This window comes from Palaemon carinicauda, chromosome 29 (assembly GCF_036898095.1).
Source record: "Palaemon carinicauda isolate YSFRI2023 chromosome 29, ASM3689809v2, whole genome shotgun sequence".
NCBI lineage: Eukaryota > Metazoa > Arthropoda > Malacostraca > Decapoda > Palaemonidae > Palaemon > Palaemon carinicauda.
The window spans coordinates 46007854-46015511 of NC_090753.1; positions in this window are offsets into that span (position 1 = coordinate 46007854).

Sequence of the window (7658 nt, forward strand, 5' to 3'; positions counted from 1 at the left end):
GACACGAAGGCCACCGAAGCCTTTGTTAAAACGTTCTGCAGGAAGGCTACAGTTTGCAGCAAGTTTTCAATTGCGACGAAACTGGGCTTCTCTGGAAGAAAATTCCTCGTCGGACGTTCATCACGGCGGAGGAGAAGAGGCTACCCGGATATAAGCCTATGAAGGACAGGCTTACCCTTGCTTTTTGCGCAAACACCAGTGGGGTCTGCAAGATAAAGCCCATGCTGGTGTACCATTCTGAAAATCCCCGAGCCTTCAAAGCCCACAAAGTCATCAAGGAGAACCTTCCCGTGATGTGGAGGGCGAATGCTAAAGCCTGGGTAACGAGGAAACTTTTCATTGATTGGGTGAATGTCTGCTTCGGTCCGACTGTCCGAAAATATTTGGAAGAAAAGCTCCTCCCTATGAAATGTCTGCTGGTGTTGGACAATGCTCCAGCTCACCCTCCTGGCCTCGAGGAATATCTTCTGGCCGAGTATTCCTTCATAAAGGACATGTATCTACCACCTAACACCACCCCTCTCCTCCAGCCCATGGACCAGCAAGTTATTTCTAATTTCAAAAAATTGTACACGAAGCATCTCTTCCAGAGATGTTTCCAAGTCACAGAAAGTACAAACCTCACTCTGCATGAATTCTGGAAAGATCACTTTAATATCGTGATATGCCTCAAACTCATCGATCTCGCTTGGCAGGAAGTTTCGAGGCGTACCCTGAACTCATCTTGGAGAAAGCTGTGGCCTGATGTTGTCTCTGCACGAGACTTTGAGGTGTTCGGAAAGCCTGGAGGCGAAGCCGAGATCGTTGACGATCCTGAACCCATTCAGCAGTCTGAGGTGGCTGATATCGTACATCTTGGTAAGTCCATGGGGCTGGAAGTTAGCGCCGAGGATATAGATGAACTTACCGAGGAGCACCACAAGGAGTTGAAGACGGACGACCTGAAGGAATTGGAGACGATGCAAATGAGTGTTGTTCAAGAGCAGTTCTCTAGCGGTGATGAAGAGGATGTTACACCTTTGAAAACGTCAGACATTAAAGAAATTCTCGCATGTTTCCATAAAATGGCAGACTACGTCAAAAAGGAACATCCAGAAAAAGTTTATACCAACCGTGCGCTTCAACACTGCAATGACGTTTGCCTAACGCATTTTAGAAATTTGTTGAAAAGTAGGCAGAAACAAGCTTCAATGGATAGTTTCTTATTAAAGAGGCCAGCAGTATTAGTAGGCCAAGACGAAGGTGAAAGTGAAGAAAAGAAACAGAAAAGAGGAAGTGATGAAGAATTAGAAGGTGAAAGTGAAGAAAAGAAACAGAAAAAAGAAAGTGATGAAGTAGAAGAAATTTAGAAAATATGAAAAATGTATAGTTATGAAAATAAAAAAAAAAAAAATTCAAGTTTAAGTTTTATGTTACCGTTAAGTGTTAACGTAATTTTTTCTTTCATTTTATTGTTTTCTATACGTAATGTTAAGTGTTAATTATTTCTGCCATTTTTCTTATTTCGTAAACTTTAAACGTTAATGTGTTAAGTGTGTAAATTACTGTACCTAGTCTGTCACTTGTTACGATTTCTGCCTTATGTCATCCTCCTCTGCCGCGACTTCGCTATCGGACATCGTCTCAATCAAAAAGTAAATTTCAACTTTTTTGTTAATTAACTGTAACCTTTTTTTTTCAGGGTATCAATCCTTAATTTAGGTGTATGTAAAGGTAACAATACAACTTCACTGATCCAAATGCTTTACATACAGTACCGTAACTTTTATACAGTAGTAAGGAAAACGGACCGTTTTCTTAGGGCTTGGAGGGGATAACCAGGCTATAACTACATTATTGAATAATCTCATGGTGGTTTCTGGAATGGATTAGGCTGTTTTTAACGGTTGGGTTAATTATTGAATGATAGAAATGGCTGCATTGCATGTTTATTACTACAGTTTAGCGTGTTTATGAAAGAAAAGGTGTCTTCTCGTAAGGCTTGGAACGGATTAGGCTATTTACATGTAAAACGCGACTCAGGATACGAAAAAATAAGGATACGAAACCGTATCCTGAACGGATTACTTTCGTATCCTGAGGCATCACTGTATATATATATATATATATATATATATACAGTATATAAGAGAGTATTTTGAGCGAAACATATTTTAGAAAATTTTCTCATATATGTTTAAAACGTCTACCATTACTATTTATATAATCAATTCCTGTCTTCAAAATAATAAGTATCTTATATCTCTCTTTCAAACAAGCACGACTTTTCAGTTGCCGAGTCACGTAAAGTAAAAGTTATTTGAAATTCACAGACAGAAGTAGCACATGGAAGTGCAATTAATCCCATCCCATCACCAAAATAAGTTTCTCAAAACTAACTTTCCTCTTAGCCATTAAGGATCCAATTTAAACTGGTCATCGGATATTTGTTTCTTGTTCACAGAAATCGGAATTTCTACGTTTTAATGTTTATTCTTTAAGTCCCTTAATCCATTATTACTTTTTACTAAAGTTTTATTAGTTTATTGAGAGATGATATGAACATAGTTTTATATAACTATAATTTTAATTTTTTTTTTTTAATTTGTTGTTCTCTACGAGAGCATTTTTGGTTTAGGTGTGTTTAGAAAGACGTAAACGAAAGAGAGAGAGAGAGAGAGAGAGAGAGAGAGAGAGAGAGAGAGAGAGAGAGAGAGGAGAGAGAGTTTAAAGAGTATTTTTGTTGCTTATTCCAAAACTTGCGGTACACTGAAATTGAATGTTTTTTTTACTCATAAATTATATACAAAAGATATAATGAAAAGTACTTGCCTTTTTCATGTAGTTGCAGATATGATAAGTGAATTTAATCTTTGTTAAAATTTCCGTTTCAAAGTATTCCCTGTACAAATTGGCTATAAGTGGGGATAACTGGCTGCCCAAGAATTACCATTTAAAGATAATACACTATTTTTCACTCACAGTTTAATTAACCTAATTGTTTTTTTTTCAATACCAAGGGGGAAGTGATCTTCATACAGGATTAGTTTTTCACTCAAGAAACGTAGTACATCTCTGATAGGGACCTTTGTAAATAATGATTCTACGTCAAGACTTAATAGTTTTACATTGCTTACCGATATATTTAAATTGTTGAATTTCTTGATAAAGTCTTCTGCAAGCTTGATATGACCGGAAGAAAAACTTCATAGAAACAGAGACATTAAGTCTGCTAGCCATTTCGATATATTATATGTAAATTACCTTTTGCATGAGATGATTGGGCTCAAGGGAATACCGTCCTTGTGAGTTTTTTGGGAGCCCGTAGAAATATGGCAATGAAGGGTTCATAACTTTGAGCTTTTCCAAGACCTCGATGTCTTTTTAATTGTTTCCGGTTTTTCTTACGGATTTGAAAAATTTCCGAGCTATAGAGTTTCGGGGGTCTTTCGTACTTATGCTTGTACTTTATAAGCTCTATATACTGAACAACACAGACGTTCCACAGAAGCTAACTCTCTCTAAGTTTCTTTACATTATAAACTACACTCCTATATGCAAAGTATATGTCTTTTGTCTTTGTGTACTTGTGTTTTATAAAGCGCAGCTTGAATTGATATAAGAGTACATTCATCAGGTAAGCACTTTCTATCAGAAAGGATATCACCCTACAATAAATTTGTAGCATATGATCTGACACTGTGTTCAGGTCACCGCTACTCTCTACAAGATTTGGGGTTTTCCCATATCACTTGGACATAGCCAATTACAGTCTGACTAGCGAAGTAAACAGGTGCAGGATTATGAAATATTACTCCAAAACTAAATTTAGTTGGCATTGTTACTCCCGTATTCTAATGTTTGTAGCAGCCATTCTCCCACACCTCTAAGTGACTCCCTACTGGGTGTAGGGTATTGTTGCAATCACCTGTTAAGAGAAACAATAACAGATTAAGTTATTTTTTTAAGGGGCACTGGACGCATACTAACTAAATTTTACAATGAATTTAGTAGGTTGGCCAGGACACCAGCTACCTGTTGAGATACTACCGCTAGAGAGTTATAGGGTGTTTTGACTGGCCAAATGGTACTACATTGGATCATTCTCCCTTGTTACAGTTCATTTTCTTTTTGCCTACACACACACACTGAATAGTTTGGCCTAGTCTTTGCATATTCTCCTCTGACCTCATACACCTGACAACACAGATTACCAAACAATTCTTTTCCACTCAAGGGGTTACTGCACTAATTGTTCAGTGGCCACTTCCCTCTTGGTAAGGATAGAAGAGACTCTTTAGCTATGGTAAGCAGCTCTTCTAGGAGAAGGACACTCCAAAGTAAAACCATTATTCTCTAGTCATGTGTAATGCCATAGGCTCTGTACCATGGTCTTCCACTGTCTCGGGTTAGAGTTCTCTTGCTTGAGGGTACACTCGAGCACACCATTCTGTCTTATTTCTCCTCCTCTTGTCTTGTTAAAATTTTTATAGTTTATATAAGAGATATTTATTTTAATATTGTTACTCTTCGTAAAATATTCTATTTTCCTGTTTTCCTTTACTCACTGGGCTATTTTCCCTGTTGGAGCCTCCAGGCTTATAGCATCGTGCTTTCCCAAATGGGGTTATAGCTTACCTAGTAATAATAATAATAATAATAATAATAATAATAATAATAATAATAATAATAATAATAATAATAATAATGATAATAATATTAATAATAATAATAAATGACAATTTTGAACCTAACATGCATTATTTATAACAACCAAACCATATATATTTTTTTTAAACACAAACCATTATTCATTGTAATGTTTCATTGTTTGCTTCAATAATAGTTACTTTATCCCTACTTCTACTTGTTGCATATTCTTCCCTCTTGTGTCATTCCATGTTCCTTTTATGAATGCATGGAATGATTCCTCATTAAAAACGGAGCTCCTGTTTTCACACTCTCAAAAGTTAGCTTCTTTCCATCGTGTTTTTCAAGTGCTGGTTCTTCCCACAGAATTCAAAAATGGTCGGCCAAATGCGGCTATAATTTAAAAAGAATCTCGGCAACATAAATTTCGCACTTCTGTTGTTGGATTATTTATCGAGGGCGTGGAAGTCATCTTGTGCGTTTGGTATTTAATAATGAATCTCTCTCTCTCTCTCTCTCTCTCTCTCTCTCTCTCTCTCTCTCTCTCTCTCTCTCTCTTGAAAGAGAGAGAGAGAGGAGAGGGAGAGATGTTATCGTCTAAATTTCAAGATAATAATACAAACATATTTACAGAGTACTATAATTAAATTCATATACTTTATATCAGTGACAGATAATTCAAATTATTTTTTCCTCCTCTGTTTGCATGTCAATTTGTATATTGGGTAATTTATTTGTCAAACAAATGTCGTGATAAAAACCATTTTAGCGAGTATCTATTAAAAAGAGCTTGAAAGACCTTATATGTATTTTAATCTTAAATGTATTATTGTTCAACAAATATTTAGCATTAAGTGCTAGCTAGTCCCGGCTAGGGTAAGATATTTTAAGAGCGAACAAACAAAAGGGGAGTAATAGGAAATATGCCTCAGTTGCTCACTTCTCGGGGCTATTGTCAGGATTACTCACTTTTAGGGGTTATTGTCAGGATTGCTCAGTCCCGTTTTCTCAGTTCGTCTGGTATGGGTTTGTCGGAGCGACTCAGTTTGGGGATCTAAACGTAAGGTTATGTTTACAAACAACCCCTCCTTTCCCCCCTCCACCCCTTTCCTCCCCCCACCCCCCTTTAGGGGGTGTTTTCTGTGTGGGCCACTGGCAAGGCGTGGAGTTCTCTATCTGGATGACGCATACCCCTAGACAGTGACATTGTTCCCACTGACCACGCAGTTTTTTTTTTTTTTTTTTTTTTTTTTCATAAGACACACATTTGTATGCAGACGCGGACCTCCTCACCCCTGACCACATTCCTTTCAATTTAAACCTATGGAAAAGTACCCATCTCTCTATGCATTTTTTTTTTAATCCTAAGACACACACTCTTCTGTGCCAACGTGATGCAACCGAGTTCACACGCCCCCGTTATCTCTCTCTCTCTCTCTCTCTCTCTCTCTCTCTCTCTCTCTCTCTCTCTCTCTCTCTCTCTCTCTCTCATCTTTCAGTCCATTTGTTTTAAGGCCTTTCGCTTACATTAACATATATGGGTAATAATCACTTACATTGACATATATGAGTAATAAAAAACGTATTACAACTAAGTTTTTTTCTATTATACAAAGACATGGCATTTAGTGGGGAAAAAATCTGACCCTCACATTTGCACGCTTAAAAGCGGTAGGAAAACTTTTTTGATTACGTTTCTTTAGCTCTTGGCAAATCTTCATTGAAAATTCAGGTTTTGTATATTTCCAGATGTACATACACGGTGTTGAATTAAAATGGAGAAGATAGTATGATAACACTGTTACGTCCTTTCCCTTTAGGTCGGTGGTGGATACATACTCCCTGATTTTCATAAGGGCGGCACAAAATCCATTTAGACTTACGTTATGCGTAAAATATAGGCAGAAGTATACGCACAAAGCCGAAATGTAATTTTCACTCGCATATTATTTATGAAACACTTCATGGAAGAATACCTTCGTAGAAAATCAGTAAAGTATACCAAATGATCTTCTGGCAGCATCCCCAATGGGTCAAAAAATATAATGTTTTCTGCCGGACTTTTCTGTATTATAAATACAACCCGGTGCCCAATTTCGCGATACTGATGTAATGGCAGAGTATTCACAATAAGTAAGATGGGCTTTGTCCTTATCAAGGGTATCTTGAAGTCGACCAACGAGGCCCTCTTGCCCCCTTACCACATTCCTCTTAATTTAAGCCTATGGAAAAGTACCAATCTCTCTGTCCTTTTTTTTTCTTTTTAAATAAGTAGCGAAATGTACGCCAAGATTTCAAGACTGCATCACTATTGCGTTGTTTATATTGATAATAACAACAACTAGAGCATCAGTAACAATATCAAAATTCACGATATTAATGATAACAATAATAATATATCTCGTTTTATTCGATTGTAGTGCACGGTTTACTTTATTGATGAGAGAAAAAACAATCAACAATATACATTTACTTTATCCCTTTATGAAATTGAAGAGTTTAATCTTAATTCCTCGGCAATACAGCTATTCAGCTGATCATATCATTCATAATGTTCCATTACCGTATAATTTTACGAACTTTCGAATATGAAATGAAAGATATGTGGATGTTTTATGCTATCCGTATCACTAAGACGTATGTTAAGGGGTATAAGAAAATTAGTTCCACACATGTCAAGTCTTTACCAACTAATATCCTTCACAAACATACACAAGCGAGCAAACTCACACACACACACACACACACATACTCACACACTTATTTATTCCTTACTTGTTACAATTTCAGTATTGCAATCGTGTATGTTATTCCAAAATCAGAGTGGATCTGTCTTCGTTTTATATTAATGAAAATCGTTTAACCAAAGAGGAACTATTTGGTAATCTCAGTCTTGTCAGGTGTATGAGGAGAGAGTTGAATATGGAAAGAATTGGCCTTTCTTTTGTATACATCTCTCGTCTTCTCTTACTGAATTGGGCAAGTTGTTGGGTTCTCCGAAAAACTGCTTATGATTAGGATCCTCCAGT